General features: G+C 36.5%; 1 pseudogene; it reads left to right on the forward strand.

Annotated features, from left to right (window-relative positions):
- The first annotated feature begins 9,190 nt into the window (after window positions 1–9,190).
- On the forward strand, window positions 9,191–9,303 carry LOC130020203 (uncharacterized; annotated as a pseudogene).
- The last annotated feature ends 12,838 nt before the right edge of the window (window positions 9,304–22,141 follow it).

The raw sequence follows: 22,141 nt of genomic DNA on the forward strand, positions 1-22,141 counted from the left end.
ATTTGGAGACAACTGCTGGATTAGAGCTGTTAACCGACTGCATTCCACAAGGTGCCGAAAGATCACATGACCTACGAGATGGTCAGACTTCTTTATCAAAACCCTGAATGAAGGGTTTGAGGATCTTTGTGTTTCTGGAGCTAGCAGACACCATTAGGCTACACTTGCATGCAACAGGGATGAATAGATATGTTACTGGCACCTACTTGAGCAAATTGATGAGTAATGGGATGTCAAGTTATCAATTCATCAAGTGACCAATAAAATCAAAGATAAAAAACATATTATCATATCAATAGATGTAATGAAAGCATTTGACACAATCCAATACTTATTCATGATAAAAATTCTCAACAAAATGTGAGATAAAGGAATTTTTCTCAATATAGTCAAAGCCATCTAACACAAGCCCATCCCAAGTATTATTCTCAATGGGAAAATCTAAAGGTCCTCAAAAGTCAAGGTTGCCTGCTCTTGCCACATTTATTCGGTATAATACTAGAAGATCTTGCAATAGCAATCATGGGATGAAATGATATCAAGGGAATCCAGATAGTTAAAGGAAGAAGTCAATCTCTCATTATTTGCAGATGACATGATACTATATTTAGAGAGCCCTAAAGCTTCTACCAAAATGCATCTAGAAACCATAGTAGAGTGGCAGGTTAAAAATCCAAATACCAAAATGTCCATCTTTTCTATATACAAATAATGAACAAGGAGAAAGCAATAATAAAAAAAAAGCCATCTCGTTCACAGTTGTGCCTCAGAAAATCAAGTACCTCAGAATCCTCTTTAAAAAGGAGGTAAAGGTCCTGTACAAAAATAAAAATATACAAAATACTACTTCAATAAATAAAAAATGACATGAGTAAATGGATATACATCCTCTGTTCATGGATTGGGAGAATTAACATTGTAAAAATGGCCATAATCCCCAAAGCATTTTAGAGGTTCAATGCAATTCCTACAAGGATACCCATGATATTTCTCAATGAAACAGATCAAACACCCATTAAATTAATTTAGAACAATAACCCCCATAAAGAGTTAAAGCAATGGTTGGGGAAAAAGAAAAGGTGGGAAGCATCACTTTGATGTAGAGTTTGAAGTTGTGAAAGCATATGAAAAATCCTCTACATTCACTAATCATCAGGGATATGCAAACCAAAATAACAATGAGATACCTCATGACACAGAGACTGGCTCACATCCAAATGAATAATAACAACCTGTGCTGGTGGCTATACTGGGAGAAAGAGATCCTCATCATTGCTGGTGGGAATGCCAACATGTCCAGCCTTTATGAAAATAATATGGACATTCCTCAAAAAGTGTAGAAAATAAGCTCCCATTTGACCCAGAAATACCCTTCTGCCTATATACCCTGGCATCCCAAAAATACACAGCAGAAACACCATCTGCTCTTCTATGTTTGTAGCAGCACTGTTCACAATAGCCAGCACCTGGAAACAACCTGAGTGCTCCAGAACAGATATATGGATAAAGAAACACAATGGAACACTATACAGCAGTTAGGAAAACTGAAGTCATCAAATTTCCATACTGAGTGAAATGCGTAAGAAGAGGGACAGATATAGAATGACTGCATTTATTTATGGGATATAAAAAAAAACAATATGAAACTAATATCCAGGCCAGGGAATATGGGCCAGGAGGATTTTCAGTGGTTGGTCAATGTTGTGGGAGATGGTGTGTAGTTAATATAGAGGGGGGTCCATTATGACAGTACTAGTTGGAATTGATCAAGAACTGAGTGTTGAAAGAATGTAAAGGGATGTACCAGATAACTGGTCAGCGTCTGTATCACAAACTCTAATGCCTAAAATGAGAGAGAGAGAAAGAGAAACTGAGAAAAGAGAGGTACCTTCCATAGAGGCAGACTGGGTTTGGGGGTAGCTGAAGGTGTGGGAGAGAAATTGGTCCTGGAAAATTACACTGATGGAGTAATGGGTGTTGGAACATTGTATGACTGAAATGCAATCATAAACAATATTGGAATTCTCTATTTCACGGTGATTCAATAAAAAATAAAAAAAAATTCATGAAAGTGCAAAATGATTAAGCATTTATGTGTGAACACCTGTTAGCTCAGGTGACTGTAGGAGAGCTCACACATTAAAGGATGTCCAGGGCTCTCTGGGCAGCTCTCTCTTACTGCCCACACGGGATGGCCATTGCAGTGGTCGGATGAAGGAGGAACGAGGGCCAAGCTGGTTGGTGATCAGTTACCGTTTGTTCCATCTTTCATCTCTCCCAAACTCTCTCCACAACTCTCTCCCCCTCTGGCCACAACACTCTCCCCAACTCGCTCCAGCTCTCTCCAACTCTGCCACCAACTCGCCACTCTCGCCACTCTCCGTTCTCTCCAACCCTCTCTTCCACTCGAAACTCTGGCTGCTTCCACCACCTCAACCACCTCTTCTTTAACCAGGTCTCCCATACCACACCTCCCAAGTGCAATCAACGTGTGTATTAAGCCTTCCTGACTACCTGCAGCCCACTAGGGCAAAACAGCATTTAAGGTGTGTTTCTCCTCTCCTTAGACCAGTAACTTAATTAACATTTTAGTTCTACTTCCTAATATTTTCCATTCTGTATGGACATAGTAATAGACACATTTAGGCTTATAGGGTGACTTTTTGGGGGACATCTCACCACAGACTCAGATTACAGTGCTCAGACCTGATTAATCATCCCTAACCCTAGAAGGGGCCTAATCTAGTTATTGCTTTTTGGATCATGACAGAATTTGTCCACGACCATGCTCTTAACTTATAGTTAAATATTATGGCACTATGGCCAGGCCCATTTCCATGCCAGGGTAGCTCATCACTTGCTCTGGGACCATCCAGTCCCTCAGGGGATACTGCTTTTGGAGATCTAGGAAGTAAGGGTAACTGAGGCTTAAGTCAAGAGAGCAGATGTCCGGGAGATAATATTATCTGGAGTCAATTAACTCCCCAGTTACAAAAGCATATCTTTTTAACTGTCTTCTTATGTCCATACAAAAAGTAATTGCTCTGAAGTAACTAACCATGCAAAGGACATCCAGGAGAAGAGAAAAAAAATATTTACAAGTAAAAAGAATCTGATCAGGAGACAAAGGTAATTGACAGGTTGGGGAGCAATCAACAAATCCAAGCACCCTGAGGCCAGTTAGGAAGTGCAAACCAATGTTATCCTACACATTTAAAATCAAAGTCTCCTGAACTGAATTCTCAAAATGGATCTTCCAAAATTTATGAGTGACTTTCAACTGTACTGTTTGCAGTACAGTTACTATTGATGTAGGCAGGCAGTTTGCAGTAAATCTGGGAAGCAATAGCCCTGACCTCATGGAGAACTAATCGGCACCAGTTCACCAGTCTGTGACAGACCCTCCAGAGGTCGGACGTCTTCAGGTATGACAGCAGAAGAAACAGAGACCAATTAAGGACCAGAGAGAAATTAACTAGAAACTAAAGCTGATCCTTTGACACCTGACCAACCCCCTCCAACAGAAGCTCCTGCAGAAACAAAAGTCAGGAAAGGAATTTCAAAGAAGACCATAACCACTACCAACCCCCTTGGTAACCTCCCTAGCAAAGGATTTTTACCTAGGTAGAAGCCCTGCATGGGACAGGTTGGAAGAAACCCTATAAAGGCCACCTTGAACAAAGGAAGCGCATATATATTCTGCCTGAGCACATGTGTCGCCTGCATCTCCCCTTTGAGATGTGTACTTTCATGTTTTCATGTCTAATGCTGGGATGTGTGTAGGGACTCTCTCCACCCTTGGAGAAGCCCGAGCTCCTTTTTGAGTAGGTTACTCCACTCTCTCCCGCTCTATCTCCCTCCTTCCCTTCAAAAGTTCCAAATAAAAACTGTGTAATTTCACTGCTCCTCTACTCCTGAAATTTCTTTTTGCAAGGTGAGACAAGAACCCAGTAACCCTGGGTCCTGGGTGGCAGAGGCGGGTGGGTGAACGTGACCGTCTTTCTCCTCCCTGTTTCACATAAGTCACCCATGGGGCCCACCGACATCACTATGAATAGCACATTGTAATATTAAGTAACATGTTGATATACCTGTTTATTGTATATGTTTCATATTTAAGGACATATCCAACCTGCTCTTCTCTTAATTAAACATTCTTTAAAAGGCATTGTTTGCTGTTTTTATTGTGTTTTGGGAATATTTTTAGTATCAGCAGATGCACAGTGCAAGAATGTTCTCTTCCCATTTACTAGGATGCCTTTTTGATTTAATAGAAGTTTGTTTTGCTTCGTCAAGATTTTCAGTTTATTTTTATCTCATTTATTTTTGTTTTTTCTTACCAGGGCTATTAAATAATTGATGGTATTACTAAAGACAGTATCAAATTTTTCTATATTTTCATTGACCTATAATACAGGTTTTAGTCTAGAATGTAAGTGTTTAATCCATTTTGAGTTGAATTCAATGTGATGAGTTAGAAATCTAATTTTATTCTTCTGCATGACTATCGCTACTGAAGAGATTTTTCAACTTTTTAATTTAATGGCAGAAATACAAAAGCTTTTGTCAGAGATAGCTCAGTCTGCTAGAGAACATGTTTTCATTTAGGAGGTCAATTTATCCCAGAATTTTATGGGGTTTGATCCCTTGTGCACTTTCAGGAGTGGCGTCTTAAACATAGAATCAGATGTAGACCCAACACAGCACCATCAGGTGTGACCACAAAATAGAAACACTGGCAAATAAAGAAAAAATAATGGATAACTCCTCATCTATTATCTGGCAAAATATATGAATGTCTATTTTTCCCACTATTTTTCAGCATAATATTGGAAGTCCTATACAAAGTGATTAGATAAGAAATACAGAAAGAGATTAAGTCACTGTCACTGTCCTCCCGTTGTTCATCGATTTGCTCGAGCGGGCCCAGTAACGTCTCCATTGGAGACTTTGTTGTTACTGTGTTTGGCATATCAAATGCGTCATGGGTAGCTTGCCAGGCTCTGCCATGAGGGCGAGATACTCTTGGTAGCTTGCCAGGCTCTCCGAGAGGGGTGGAGAAATCAAACCCAGCTTGGCCGGGCTGGCTGCGTGCAAGGCAAATGCCCTACTGCTGTGCTATTGCTCCAGCCCAAGAGATTAAGTAAAAATAAGTAAATTACTTTTTGCAGATGACATGAAATATACATAAAATGCTAAGATTCCTAATTTTTTATATATAATAGGTGAGCATAGTTAATTATCTGGTTAGAAAATTAATAAACATGAAGAATTTAATTTATGCAGGAAAATTACAAGAGAGTTGAAGGGATAATATAGAAGGTAGGGCATTTACCTTTCATGCAGCCAACTGTGGTTTGACCCTGGCATACATGGTCCCCCAAGCAACGACAGGATTCCAAGCTTGATTCCAAGTTCAGTTTCAGGAATTAAACATCACAGGGTGAGACCCCCCCAAAAAAAAAAAAGTTAGAAAGAAATCAGAAGTTAGAAACTTATGTGATAATTTAATGAATGTGGACAAGATTGTCATGATTTTGTTTCATTTTATGCAAAAATAATTAAATTATATATGTGAAAATTTCAATTATATTATTATAATAATTACAATTCAACAAGTCACTTATATATTATTTAATACTAAGAAATGTTTGTATCCTATTACTCTTGCTATTTCCCCAGTATTCTTTCTTTGGCAGCAACCATTTTAATGTTCTTGTGGCTTTATGTATGAGTTAAAATTTGTATTTCTTTAGAGTCACATAAAAATAATTCAATTCAGTATTTGACTGGTTATTCTAATTAGCCTAATATTCACCAAGTTATGTTGTAAGAAATCATAATTTTTACCTTTTGGGGGGAAGGGGACACACCTTGCAGTGCTAACAGCTTTCTTCTGGATCTGTATTCAGGGATCACTTCCACTGGGGCTTTTTGTGCCATATATGGTGATGGGACTGGAACCCAGGTCAGCACCTTACAAGGCAAATTCCCTACTCACTTCATTGTAGATCCAATTCCAGTTTTCTCTTTTTAATAAAAGTTTTATGCAAGTATATATATATATATATACATAGATATATACCTATGTAAACATATATGCATGCTTGTAATATATATATATATATATATAGGGAGAGAGAGAGATGCACATTTTTATCTTTTTGTGGAATCTTAGGTTTTGCACAACTTGTGAAATATAAGATATGAAATAAAACAATCACTGGTGGATGGGTAATATGTTAATTATAGATTAACTTCTTAAGGGACCTCCATAATATTTTCCAGAGTGGTTACACCAGTTTATATTCTGACAAAAAGAAAACAATGATTTTGTTAAATTGTGATGTCCTTAATTTAGTTTTCCTTTCTTGTGGAGGGATGTACAGATCTTTCATCACCTTGAATGAAGTCATTTCAAACATTTTATATTGATACACGTGTAAATGGAGACACTCACTGAAAAAAAAAAAACTACCCAGACAGAATCTTGAAAAAGGAGAAAATCTGAACAAACTATTAAATATTCAAATTTAGATTTAACTATTATACACATTTCACATTGATTAAATGTGAAATTTAAAACATTCCCCCAAAGTTATTTTTTACATATTGAGATCACAGGGTATTGAATTAGACACTTAGTAAAGCTCAATTTGCAACCCAATCTTTTTCATTTTTAAGCATATAAACAATTGTTGGGTAATGTTGCTTTGTCCTTCCACAAGAAGCTTAGGTTTATCTGGTTACACCCATTAATTTGGTTACACCCATCATAGTGCTCCAGAGGCACTTCCACTTCCATTGTGTTTATCTGTAAACAGTCTTCCCTATGCTCTCCTTCCCACCCAGTTAATCAGCTTTCCCCTTTATCAGACTTTGTTAATTTGTAAGATCAGTTTCCCAGAAATCTATGATTTTATATGTATGAGTGAAATATTGCCTTTCTCCTCTCCTTATGCCTTATGAACATTTTACCTTAAAGTAATATCCTTTTTGTATAGATACAGAAAGACCGTTAACATTATGCTTTGTAACTTAGGATTTGATTAGCCTTGAATATTATTCACTCCCGGGCATCTGCTTTCTCGACTTAAGCCTCAGTTGCCCTTAGTTCCTAACACCCCAAAAGCAGGGTCCCGACGAGGGACTGAATGGACCCAGGGCAAGCGGTGAGCTACCCTGGCAGCGAAATGGGCCAGGCCAAGGTGCCACGATTCTTAACTATAAGTTAAGAGTTTGATCATAGACAAATGCTGTCATGATCCAAAGGTAACAACAAGACTAGGATCCTGCTAGGGGTGGGAAAGACTATCTGGCCTAAGCACAGTAGTCTGAGATCGAAATGGCCCTAGGAGAGCAATTCTATAAGTTTAAGATATTTCTTACTGTATCCATACAAAATGATTTATATTATATTCTTATATGCTTGTAGGACAAGGAGAGGAGAGGCACGCCCATGGGATTATGCTCTAGGGTGGGTCCTCCTGCTGAGGAAGGATCTGTTCTAGGATCGGTCTTCCCTGAGGCTAAGATTTCTACCCCTATTGATTGTGACCACACCTATATGTAATTGTTTCCCCAATTCCTCTTGGAGGGAGATATAAGGAGACAGTAGATTGGGCGGGGGGGAGGGGGGGAGGCAGAGAAGAAGAGAGACAGAAGGAGAAGGGAGCAGAGACAGATGAAGAGAGAATCAGAATAAACTACGACTAATACCTACCAGCCTGGCCCTCATTCCTTCCTCCGCCTGACTATAGCCATCAACTTCTCCGGGGTTGGAGAAGGGTGAGACTACCGAACGCGGGCGGCGGGAGAGATAGAGCCACTGCCGCTGTGTGGGTGCTGCGTGCCCCTCCCTCTTGTGTGAACTTACACAAACAATTCCATTTTATTATTATTATTATTATTATTATTATTTTAAATTGAGTTACCATGAAATGCACAGTTACAAAGCTGTTCATGTTGTATTTCAGACAATGTTCCAACTTACATCCCTCCACCAATGTACCTTTCCCACAACTAATGTCCCCCAGTTTACCCTCTGTCACCAGCTGGGCAGTAGAAATGAGGGTCAGGAGGATTGGTTCATGGTCAGCAGCTTACCACAAGTGCTTGGGGACAAGGAAGTTGGAATAGAAAAGGAACCACTATGACATTGATAGTTGGAAATGATCACTCTGAATAAGAACTATGTGCTGAAAATAGGTAAAGGAACAAACATGACAACCTCTCATTATGGTATTGAAAACCTTAAAATCCTTAAGAAAATCACTTAAGAATATCGCTGAGAAATTTTCAAAGCCTCACTCTCATTTGCTTTTGGGGCCACATATGACAGTGCTAATAGAGTACGACGGCTATCCACACAAGAATCACTCCTGCTGGGGTTCCAGAGTCCATATGGGATGTAAATGTAAATGTAAAGGCCCTCCCGTTGATCGTCGATTTGCTCGAGTGGGCCCAGTAACGTCTCCATTGGAGACTTTGTTGTTACTGTGTCTGGCATATCGAATACTCTCGGTAGCTTGCCGGGCTCTCCAAGAGGGGCGGAGGAATCGAACTCGGGTCGGCCATGTTGGCCGCTTGTAAGGCGAACGCCCTACCTCTGTGCTATCGCTCCAGCCCTGGAGAGATAGCACAGCGGGTAGGGCGTCTGCCTTGCACGCAGCCAACATGGCCGACCCGAGTTCGATTCCTCCGCCCCTCTCGGAGAGCCCGGCAAGCTACCGAGAGTATTCGATATGCCAGACACAGTAACAACAAAGTCTCCAATGGAGACGTTACTGGGCCCGCTCGAGCAATATTGACCATATGGGATGCCTGGTATAAAACCTGGATCAACTATCAACAAGGCAATGCCCTACTTGCTGTACTTTATTAACTCTTTCATCGTTTTATCTTCTTAAATGATGCCAGCTATATCAGGGTAGCTTTCTTGCACAACCTCCCACCTGACAGAGTACAATTACATTTTATTATTTTTTTAAATTTTTATTAGCGAGACATCATGAGGTACAGTTGTAGACTTACAAATTTTTGTGCTTGGGTTTCAATTATACAATGATCAAATACCCATCCCTCCACCAATGATCAAATACCCATCCCTCCACCAGTGCCCATTTTCCACCACCACTGATCCCAGTATCTCTCCCACTCCCCATCCCCCCATCCCACCTGCCTCTGTGGCAGGGCATTCTCGGCCTTTTGGCTAATATCAAGTGTAGTATCTGTTCTTATCAGTTTAACAACTACATTTTAGACATCTAAATAATATCCAGTATGATACCACCCACACCTAATTTAAATGGCAAACATATATAATACCTTAGAATTTAATACTTAGCCAAATAAGCCCTCTGTGAGGAGTTGTGTGGGATGCTGTAGTGGCAGAGGGGAAATGGAGCAACTAATTTGAGAAAAAAGTGACCCTTCATCTAAAATTAAATAACTTATAGTTCAAAACTTCATAGATATTTAAGACAAATTACACAGTATATCAATACAATGCACTAAAGTTTAAAGTTTAAAGTTTAAAGTTTTTCCTTACTTATCCCTAACTGTAATCAATCATTTGGTGAATGAATGAACAACAGTGCTAAACTTATACAGTAATCATCTACTCAGAAATAAAATGTAATTCACCAGTGACATTTAAAATATTGTTGGAGCCGGAGTGATTGTACAGAGGGTCTGATTTTTGCATTGCACCTAGCTGACCTGGATTCCATCTCTGGCATTCCCTATGGTCCCTGAAACCACTAGGTTAATTCCTGAGTGCAGAATCAGGAGTAACCCCTGAGCATCACTGGGGGTGACCTCCAAAAAATATTTTAAAAACAAAATAAAATTATGGTGGTTTGAATAGTGATCTGAATAGTTTCTCTTTTCCCGGATGTCCATGTCCTAATCTCAAGAGATCCTTATCTGGAAAAATAGACACTGGAGATGTTTTTATTTTAAGATATTTACATTATCTTGATGAAACATATGGATTCTCATAAAGGGCATGTGAAAATAGAAAGAAAATATAAGAGATATTTGCAGATAACATAGATTGGACTGATGCAACATATAACCAGAAAAATAACAGCTTTTATACTTTTCTAGCATCATAAAGTGAAGCTATCCTCACTTGGAAATTTAAAAAGTCACTCATAGTGACAATTTATGCTCTTAAATATATTGTCTTCTAACACCAAAAATAAAATGAATATTGTCGATGTTTTAGACCAATAGAATTTCAAAAATATTGAATCACCATAAATTACAAAGCTACACAATTATTTGTGATTGAATCCTGTTGTTCGTCGATTGCCTCGAGCAGGCCCCAGTAACGTCTCCTTCATCCTAACCCTGAGAATTTTTTAAAAGGTGCCATATTCAAGGCTCTTTCAGGGTTAGGAGAATGAGACCCATCATTGTTACTGGTATTTGGCATATTGGGTACGCCACGGGGAGTTTGCCAGACTCTGTCGTGTGGGCAGGTTACATTTGGTGGCCTGCCAGTTTGTCCAAAGTAAGAATGAGATAATAAGATTGTGATTAAATATCAGTGATAAAAAGTTTCAACACCAATCCCTTCACCAGTGTTCCCTTCCCTCCATCAATATTCTCAGTTTCCCGTGAACCAACACCCTACCCCAGCCTACTTCTGAGGTAGGCACTTATATCTTTTTCTTTGTTTCCTTTTATGCACCATTAGATGCACACTACTATACTCTTACTAACAGGGGATTGTGCATATCACTTTAACTTCTTTCAGAACCCCTTCCTTCTCCAGTCACTAACTCTTTCCACCATTTTCTTTGTGTTTCCTTCCCTGACCTATAGCACACCCCTAATCTCCAAACACAAGTGGAAAGCTTCCTACTGAAGTCTACTTTACAGGTACTTATCTCAGTTATTCTTGGGTGTTAGTCTCCTATTTTGTTACTTTATGTTCCCCAGATGAATGCAAACTTTCTAAGTCTGTCCCTCTCTTTCTGACTCATTTCACTTAGCATGATACTTTCCATGTTGTATAGCACAGTGGGAGGGCGTTTGCCTTGCACGCAGCCAACATGGCCGACCCGAGTTCGATTCCTCTGTCCCTCTCGGAGAGCCCGGCAAGCTACCGAGAGTATCTCGCCCGCACGGCAGAGCCTGGCAAGCTACCCGTGACATATTCGATATGCCAAACACAGTAACAACAAGTCTCATGATGGAGACGTTACTGGGCCCGCTCGGGCAAATCGAAGAATAACGGGAGGACCGTGACTGTCACCATCACTTGTATGTAAATTTTATGACTTCATCTTTTCTAACAGCTACATAGTACTCCACTGTGTATATGTGCCAAAGTTTCTTTAACCAGTCATCTTTTCTGAGGCACTCAGGTTTTTCCCAGATTTTGGCTACTGTAAACAGTGCTGCAATGAACCAGGAGGTTTATTCCATGGCTTAGAGGCCAGCCACACATGTAGGGGAAAAGGCAGCTCAGACAGAGAAGGGAGCACCAAATAAAAGATGTTAGGGGATCCTCCCAGGATGGAAGATGCATCCTGAAAGTAGACTATAGACCAAACATGATTGCCTCTTTTGCAAACCACAGCACCCGAAATGAGAGAGAGAACAAATGGGAATGACCTGCCACGGAGGCCGGGTGTGATGGGGGGAATGGGTGGTGGGAGGGCTACTGGGATCCATGGTGGTGGAGAATGGGCACTGGTGGAGGGATGGGTACTCAATCATTGTATAACTGAAACCCAAGCACAAAAATTTTTAAGTCTACAACTGTACCTCATGGTGTTTCACTAATAAAAATTAAAAAAAAACAAAATAAAATTATGATCCCTTTCATAAAAAAATAAAATCTACTTCACTTGTTCTTATCTACTGAATTTCAGTATTTGTTACCCACTGATAATATTTCTTTATAGTCAGCATGCAAGAGAGATCATTCTGTATCTCAATATCTCCTAATTTCACTCAGCAGGCAGCCACATAGCAGCAAAAATCCAAAGTTCCATATTTTCTTCTAGCCTAGAAGTATATGTATATGTACTTGGTTTTTATCAACCAATTATATCTTTTGAGGCATTTGTGTTGTTTCCAGACTTGGGCTGCTGTGAATAGTAGTGCAATGAAAATCAGAGGCAGATGACTTTTTTTTCAATTTATGTGAATTTTTAAATAAATCACCACAAGTCATACATTTACAGAGTTGTTCATTATTTTCAGTCATACAATGTTCTAACAACCATTCCTTCTCCCTCCTCCTCCTTCTCCTCCTCCTCCTCCTCTTCTTCCTCTTCTTCCTCCTCTTCCTCCTCTTCCTCCTCTTCCTCTTCCTCTTCTTCCTCTTCTTCCTCTTCTTCTTCTTCTTCTTCTTCTTCTTCTTCTTCTTCTTCTTCTTCTTCTTCTTCTTCTTCTTCTTCTTCTTCTTCTTCTTCTTCTTCTTCTTCTTCTTCTTCTGCTGCTGCTGCTGCTGCTGCTGCTGCTGCTTCTGCTGCTTCTGCTTCTTCTTCCTATTTTCCTTTTATGTACTGTGATTTACAGTATTATTACTGAAAAGGTAATAGTATTTACTTTACCTTCTTTCAGCATTAAGGACCATTTTCAATTATCATTATCATAGTGGTCCCTTTTCTGTCCTAATTGCAGTCCCCCACCCAAATTGTGGCAAGTTCCTACAGTAGGCAAGGCCCTCTGACCTTTGTTTTCACCATCTCTGGCTATTATTTGTACAAAATTCTTCATGTATATATACATATATATATATATCACAAATGAATGCAATCATCCTATGTCTGTCCCTCTCTCTGACTCATTTCACTCAGAATGATACTATTCATGTCTACCACTATCCATGTATAAGCAAAGATCATGACCTCATTTTTCTGAATGGCTGTGTAATAATCCAGTGTGCATATATACCACAATTTTTTTCTTTTTTTTTAAAAATTTTTTATTAGTGAAACACCATGATGTACAGTTATAGATTTACAATCTTTTGTGCTTGGTTCTTTAAGCTAAAAAAAGTTCATATCTTAGTAAGCACACAACCAAAATTTATATATCTGTACTGTCCTTTTATGTACTCATTATGTAGTATATAGAGCAGGACAGAATTTGGGGTCTTTTTTTTGTATTTGGAATCAGTTCTTTCTTTTCATTTTTTTTATTTTAATGTTTTTATTAGTGAGACACCATGAGGTACAGTTGTAGACTTAGAAATTTTGTGCTTGGGTTTCAATTATACAATGATCAAATACCCATCCCTCCACCAGTGCCCATTTCCCACCACCATGGATCCCAGTATCCCTCCAGCCCCCCATCCCCCCCATCCCACCCTTCCTCTGTATCACAATATTTTAATCCAATCATTTTTTTGTTGTGCAATTGGGTTGTTTCTATAACAGTGCTGTAATTAACGTAGGAGTGCAAACAGCTTTTTTTGTGTTATATTTTGAGGTCCTTAGAATATGTTACAATGAGTGTATTGCTGAGTCATATGGAAGCTCAGTTTCTAGTTTTTTGAGAAACATCCATTTTGATTTCCATAAGGCTGAAGCAGTCAGTAATTTTACCAGCATTGAAGACAGTACCTTTTTCTCACATCCACACCAACACTGGTTGCTCTTGGTCTTTTTGATATGTCCAGACTGTAGTGCGAGGTGATATCTCATTGTTATCTTTATTTGCATCACTATGATGATTAGTGATGTACAGAATTTTTTCATATACTTTTGGGATATTTGCACTCCTTATTTGAGGATGTTTTCGGTCATTTCTTCTCATATTTTAGTGGGTTTGAATGCTGTTTTTTTTCTTTTCTATTCTTCTTTCTCTCCTTTTGGGCATTGCGTTTTGTTATACATGTACTGAGAGATTATGATGATTGTTCTTTTACCTACTTTATCATGCAGTTCTTATCCAGAGTGATCATTTCCAACTATCATTGCCATAGTGGTCCTTTATCCCAACTGCCTTCTCCCGTAGCACCTGAAGCAAAATTAAGCTTATTCTGTGGTATTTGATTTTCTGAGTTACAGTTGGAACAGGTATATTTATTTAAGATCTCTTTCCTATTTTTCATTTTTTGCATATAGGAAGGTCATGTATTTTTATTGTTAATTTACAGACTACCAATTTACCATACATATCTATTATTTCTAGGAGCTATTTTTGTAGAGTTTTTAGGATTTTCTAAATATAGTGTACTGTAAGTAGTAGAGCTTGACTTCTTCCTTTCTTCTATGAATGACCTTGATATTTTTCTCTTGATATCTCATATTTATGGCCAAATACTTTAAGTACTATAATGAAAAGTACTATATTGAAAAGAAGTGGCGAGCGTTGTTGTGTCTGTTAGTAGAAAGATTATTTTCCCTATTGAATATAATGTTTACTGTGGGTTTGTAGTAAATAGTTTTGACTATGTTGTGTAAAGTTTTTTCAATTTCTACTTTGTTGAAAGTTTTTGTCATGAATATGTGCTGGATCTTGTCCAATGCTTTCTTTCTATCTATTGACATGATCACATGATTTTAATTTTTCTTTTACTGATATGGTGTGTTATGTTGAATGGCTTGCGTATGTTAAACCATCTTTGAACCCAGGGTGAATCATTCTTAGTAATAATGATATCTTCTCTTTTTGATGAATTGGTGGATTCTATTTGCTAGACAGGTGACTTTTGCATTGTTTTGGGGCCTTTGGAGTATATTCCTAATACTTAAATTTCAGGGTGAAATAAAAGCTCAGTTCCTTGTTTGTATGTTTTTTTTGAATATTCATATTGTTTTTCAAAAGGGCTGAGGCATTGAATATTTCCCAAAGCAGTGACCCATTTGGCCATTTGTATTTCTTTGAGGAAATTTCGCCTCATTTTTTGATAGGTTACATTTTTTATGCAAACTATCAAGTAATGTTTGACCAGTATTTTACACATATTGAATATTAACTCTTTCATCAAATGAATGGTGAGCAAATAATATATCCTAGTTTGTGGGGTTTCTTTAGAGTCTAATGACTATTTTCATTATGGCTCATAAGCTTCTTAACTTAATGTAGTCCCATTTATTTATCTTTGATTCCACTCACTTGTGTACTGGCTTTGCATCCTAAAGATTGCCCTAAGTTCAATATCCTGAAGAATTGTGCCTTGTAACTTATGGACACAAAAACTAATAAATGTATAGGAATTGTTATAGCAGCAATTACAACATATTAATAATGCATAAAATTATATAGATGAAACTCATATTAGGTAAAACTGACCTTGCTTAAAATTCAAACTGCTTTATTGGTTATGCAAATAATCACCTTCATGAAATCTAATAATGAGTTAGAGTAGGAATTATTTTCTATCATTTTTTCCCCACCATATAATTATGCTTATTCACTGTTTTTATAAGCAAATCTGTATTCAATACTTATGTATTTCATCTTATTTTGGAAGTGAATATTGTGGTAGCTGAATGTCATCTATAATCAGAACTTAGGTTTTCTTTCTCTCTCACCATTTTATTTATTTATTTATTTATTTTAGGGGACCTCATTTAGCTGTCCTCAGGGCCTACTCCTGGCTCTGCGATCAGTGACATCTCCTGGAATGGCTCAGAAGACCATAGGCAGTGTAGCAGAGATGAAGATGTAGCCTCATTCATTGTGGTAGTCTTACCTACTGTAATGTCTTCTGGTCCTAGGATTTCTTTCTCTTTTTTATTAAAAGGTTTTATTGAATCACAGTGAGATAGACCATTACATAGCTGCTCATGATTCGATTTCAGTCATACAGTATTCATGAAGTCATGAAATTGTTTTCTTTCTCTTTATTTTTGCTTAGTCCTTATTGCTTTAAACTTTTTTCTTTTCCAATATCTTATTTCCTTTAGAAGAGAATGTCTATTCCTAGTTAAATGGCATACAAAAAAGTAATAGGATAAATATCAAACATATTTTAATTTTTAGTATAAACATTTATATTTACAAATATATAACATTTCAAATATTGACACATGTTAATTCCTGAAAGTTTTATGAAACGATCAGGGGTGCACCATCATAAGTTAATAAACAAAGCAGTACATTTATTAATGGAAGAATCGGCATTTTACAATAAAGGGATTGTTTTGCTTTTAATGCATTATTTTTTTAAAAAAATACAAATTGATCAACATTAAAATTTTAATAGGAAAAATTCCAGTATATAGTAATGAGACATTTCAAGAACACAGTAGTCAGTTGAACACATACATAGACCATTGGCAGACATTTAAATTTTCAGATATTTGCAAGTAACAGCCACGAAAAGCTATACTGAGTTTAAAATTGTACTAAAAATTTCAAAATACAATTATTATGCCAGAGAGAGAGAGAGAGAGAGAGAGAGAGAGAGAGAGAGAGAGAGAGAGTACAGTAGGGAGGAGACTTTCCTTGCATACTGATTTCAGTTCTCAGCACACGTATGGTCACTCCAAGCCTTACAATGTGTGATACCTGAGCACAGAACTGTAAGTACTGCTGGGTGTGGCCTAAACATCTGTCTCCAAATTACAATTATTTAAAGTTTTTAAATATTTCTATAACTGCATCATTGTAACTATGTGGGATTGATTTGGTGTGTTCCCTTCATCTAGGCAAGTTCCTTAACAGTTCTTATATAGTCTGAGGCTGGAGAGATAGCACAGTGGTTAGGGCCTTTGCCTTGCACGCGACCGACCCGGGTTCGATTCCCAGCATCCCATTGTCCCCTAAGCACCACCAGGAGTAACTCCTGAGTGTAGAGCCAGGAGTAATCTCTGTGCATGGCCAGGTATGACCCAAAAAGAAAAAAAAAAGAAAAAAGAAAAAACCAGTTCCTGTACAGTCCAGGTAATATTTTTAAGAAATTAAAAAGTTCTAAAACACATTAGCATTCAGTAAAACTAAACATAATCTAAGAAATCAACTAGCATAAAATATTTTAAACCAAATACCAATAAATATTGACAAAATTGTTGATTTTGTGATTTTAAAAAGTAAATTCATAATTTTTTACGTTTTCCCACCTGTAACAAAGTAAATAGTACTTTCCATTTTAATGTCAACTGTATTGCAAATGAAAGTGTATAATTTCTCTATTTTTATGAATCTTCTTTCTCTTTCATCCTAAATAAACCTATTTTTTCATTCTAAATAAACCTATTTTTTCCTTCAAATGAGTTTTAACAGACAATTAGAAGTTTCTTTAAACTGTCAGGTAAAAGTTAAAATTCAAAAAATAAAATTGTTCCTAATTTATTAAAATCATAATGAATAGCAAAAATATCTAATTAGATTCACATGTTTAAAACTGTGTATAAGTTATATAACTAAACGTCACTTTTATACTAATAGTTTTATAATTTAATAATACTCATGTTATTATATTTACAAATAACACTGGTAAAATGGTATATTATTTTGCAAATCATCCTGCTAGACTAATATGTGATAGAATAAATTTAAAATTAAATTCTGTTTGATATTTATGACTAATTTAAGAAAATTTTCACCAATTTTATTCTCCAAAAATTTCTAGTAGTTACATAAATTAGAAAATGACAAAATTTGTGTAATTCACTGGGAAATTTAAGAGGAAAAGATAAGTTTTTATAACCACTATTCTCCTATTTTGTATATAGTTATTTAAAAGTCATCTATGTACTAAACTGTGCTTTTATTATATTTGTAGAATACAGAGAAAGATGTGAATTCAAAATGTTGTATTATACACTTTATGAACTGTTTAGTATTCAAAGGGAAGATTTTAACCACAAACTCTTCACCAGGTTTGATCAGATATTTTTAATAGTGGATTTCCAATTATACATTCATTTATCTCCTGGTTCTAAAACACTGACAGATTTTTGGCTTGGCTATTCTCGTCTCTTTCTACTGGTATTTAGTTTCAGTAATTGTACTCCTATCTACTTGTGAAACAAATTCCACTTGATTACTAGACCAGTTCAGCCTATTTGTTTACAAGACCCCATGGGACTGGAATTTAATCCCTTGGGTACTTAACATTCTTGTGAGTCATAAGCAAAACTAAAGTAAATTGATGGTCAGTGGCACAAATGCCTAAAATCTTTGCTAGAACTGACAGATTCTTTGTTCAATTAAAAGATTGTAGACAAATTGTTTTTCCTCAATAACCTCCAGGAGGGATTTAGAAGGAATACCACTCAGAATGCCAATAGGGACATTTTAGACATTAGCAGGTATGCATGATGATTAATTCTTAAAAATCCTAAGTTTAAATAAACAGCACTCGCTGGAATTTCCACACAAAATTTTTCTATTTAAAAATTTTGCTTATTTTTAAATAGAAATATAGTATGGATTTTCTTTTTGGCTGTCTTCACTGTGCAGCTTCATTTGGGTGTTCTAATTTTTCTCTGGTCCTAGTTTTTATTGGAAAAAAGGAAAACTGTCTTAGTTTCTAATATTTGGTTTCCAATTCCAGTTTTTCATTGTGTTTGACCTTATTTGCAAATATATATGCATATTTACACAACTCCTTCACCTCTTGAGGTGCTAAGGTGTCAGGACTGATGTGGACCAACAGACGATGGCCACTGAGCATAGACAGGAAAGGTCAGGAGAATAAGCACTGACTGCAAAACCAAACACAGAAGAAAAGTAGGTAAAAGGCAAAATGATTCTTCCAGGAGACTTTGTGTGGTATGGTGCAATTATATTATTGAATTATATTATTTATAAACAGCTTGGGGAAAAGGCTTCTACCTTATTTTAATCAGTGGGTTTGCCACAATGAGACTAGATTAGGGAGAGTTAATACTTATTTATAATTAACTATCACAAAACCATTGATAACTTTTATCTTAATCAAGGTCAATAAAATGTTTCAATTATATATGATATTAGCATATTGTGTCTTTGATAATAAAATATTTTTCTTACTCTCTGATAACCAATGTTTCAGGGATGTACTAACGTGTATCTCAAATACCAGAAAAAAAATATTAATATTATGGGGTTGTGTCCCCTTTCTATTATTGTGCCATAAATTTGGAGATTATGTGGTCAATACTTGAACTTCTGGATCTGAACTCCAGTTTTAAATCTATTAAAATCTCTCTAGTCCAGTTTAGGCAGTGTTTTTTACTAGTAATTAGATTTCCATCTTTATACTAGTTTAACTTTAAACTATTGGCTCCTTTCCTGAGAGTCAACTTATCTGATTTGCAACAGACTTAATCAGGACTTTGGCAATGACAAATTATCAAATCCAAAAACAAATTACTTTAAGCAAGACTAGAGAGGAAGCATAATTTTATAGGTACTTCTCCCATCTTCAAACTTCTCATTTCTTTCTGTAGTGCTGTAAATTGCATTCTGTGGATAGGTCCTCTTATTTTGCTGGACTGCAAATGCAAACAGAAATAAATATAGGGTTATTTTGGATTAAATGAAGAAGAAGATAAAGAAACATTATGCTCAACCAACAGCTGAGAATCATTTTGTGTAAAGATTTTTAGATGCTTCCTCTTTGAAATAACCAGACTCCCAGGATTGGGTGTGCAATTACTTTCTTTATTTTAGAGGACTCCCTCTTTTCTCTGTTTTTCATTCTCTCCCCTCTCTCTTTTCTCTCTTATGCTCCCTAAATAAAGCAATTTTACTTAATTTTGCTCCCTTGAGCCAGATCAATCGTACACTTGCTTTGATATGGTCTAATCAGGTTGTATCTCAGGGACCACATATAGGTCCCCCAAGTCCCACCAGAAATAAATTTTGAGGACTACCAGGTGTGCAATACCCCCCAAAAATTAAACCTTATGTTATTTGATTATACATGTGTCAGTAATTGGTTTTCAAAAATATGAGAATCATACATATGCCAATGACGAACAAGAAAAAGCCTGAGACTGTTAGAAGAAAAGATATTTCTAGATGGACATTTACAAAAAAAAGTAAATAATGCTTGCTTTTTACTATGACTTTTCTTTTTGAACTTTTTAATTAAGGTATCATGATTTACAAAATTAGTCATAGTTGAATTTCAGGCATACAATGTCCAGGACCAAACCCACCAACAGTGTCAATTTTCCTCTACCAGGGGGCCATGTCCCCTCTCATTCCCCAACATGCCTCCTGGAGAAACACATTTTTTAAAAATTGATTTCATTCGTTGTTTTTAAATTGAATCACTGTAAAATACACAGTTACAAGAAAAAAATCTGACACCATTAAAAAATGCAGGGAAGAAATGAACAGAAACTTCTTCAAAGAAGTAATACAACTGGCCTAAAGATACATGAAAAAAAAAACGCTTATAATCAGGGAGATGCAAACTAAAACAACAAAGAGATATATTGTCTCACACTGCAGAGACTGTGCTGGTGTGGATGCGAGGAGAAAGAGACTCTCCACCATTGGTGACAAAGGCATTTTTAAGTTCTATTTTTGTAGTTTGAGTATCATGTTTTCAGTGTTTGCTCTGTGGTTTCTACACACACACACACACATACACACACACACACATACACAAACATATAAATATAAATACATATCATACCTTTGTACCACCAATGTAATGTATCCTAGGCCCTTTCCCTTCCCTCTTCTACCCATAGACACTTCTTAATCTTCCCAACCCCTTGATTGGTTTTCTTCCTTATCCTCTTTCCTGTACACTTGGGCCAAGGGTGATGATGGTTCCTATATCAGGGGCTCCTATATCTATGCCTGACAATCTCCCTTGCATAATCTAACGTGTATCCACTTGTCTCTGTACTCTATACACCGAGATCATGCTGTGTTCATGCTTCTAATTTCACGTTATATGATATCCTCCAGTTCCATCCAAATTGCAGTGAATTGTTAGATTTCGTTGATCCTCACAAGTACATAGTGTTCCATTATGTTTATACAACACATTCTCATAATATACTTGTGTTTTATAGGATACTTGTTTGATTCCTTAGATATATATTATATTATGTGTTATGCAATCATGTGTATATGTCCTTTTGAATGAACCATTTTGTATCCTGGGTGTAGATATCTAGATATAAGTTTGCTGAATCATATGGCAGCTCAAACCTTAATTTTTAGAAAAATTGCCACACTGTTTTTTATAGATAATGACCCAGATGAAATTAATACCAACAATGTAAATGGAAGTTCCTTTTTATCCACATGCCTGTATCAACACAGATTGCTTTCATTTTGGGGAGGAATGGGGAAGAGTATGTAATATTGTCACTAGTACAATATTATATCTAATTGTCATGCTGATTTGAGTTTGCCTGATAATAATAAGCACTTTCTAATGTGCCTATTGACCATTGCTCTGTCTACTTCAAAAACTTGTTGATCAATTTTTCTCTTTCCATATATATATGTATATGTATATATATATACATATGTATGTATATATATATGTGTGTGTGTGTGTGTGGACCATGTGACCCCTTGCAAGTCTCCATAATATTCCTAGAGGGGCACAGCAAATATGACATTAATAGGAATATTGTGAGACTAAGGAGCTGACGGATATGGCAGAGGGTCCACAACAATGAAAAAATGTCTGAGGATGGTTTGAGAAAAATATCTGATAGTATAAATATCAGACACATGAATAAGGAAGCAAATTTTCACTTGACTTGTTTTTTCCAAATGACCCAACTAATATTTCATAAGATAGAGTAGATTAGAGCTCTTTTTCTAAGAGAAAAAAAGACTGCTTAAATAACAAAAATTTTAAAGTGGCTTGTTTGTTTTGGTTTATTTGTTTTTAATAAAACTATTACACTTTGTTTTGGCTTAACAAGAACAGTTAATTTTCCCTTCTTCACTATTTTATTCTTATTTTCCCTCAGGGTTCCTATATCTATGTCTGACATCATAATATTATAATATTCCAGAATCATGGAACGCCCACTCACATGCACTATTTAAATTGCTTCACTTACTTCATCATTGTTCATGACATGTATACATTGATGACACCATACCTATCACTCTGCATTTATGTTACTCCTCTCTGGTCTGGACTCTTGAAATCAAAAGTACTATATTTATGTTCCAGTTAAAATGCCACTTGACTACTTAGTGAGAAATTTAAGTACACAAAGTTGTGCTCTTGATCACATTCCTCAATAAA

The sequence above is a fragment of the Sorex fumeus genome, unplaced genomic scaffold (assembly GCF_029834395.1).
Source record: "Sorex fumeus unplaced genomic scaffold, SorFum_2.1 ptg000010l, whole genome shotgun sequence".
Taxonomy (NCBI): Eukaryota; Metazoa; Chordata; class Mammalia; order Eulipotyphla; family Soricidae; genus Sorex; species Sorex fumeus.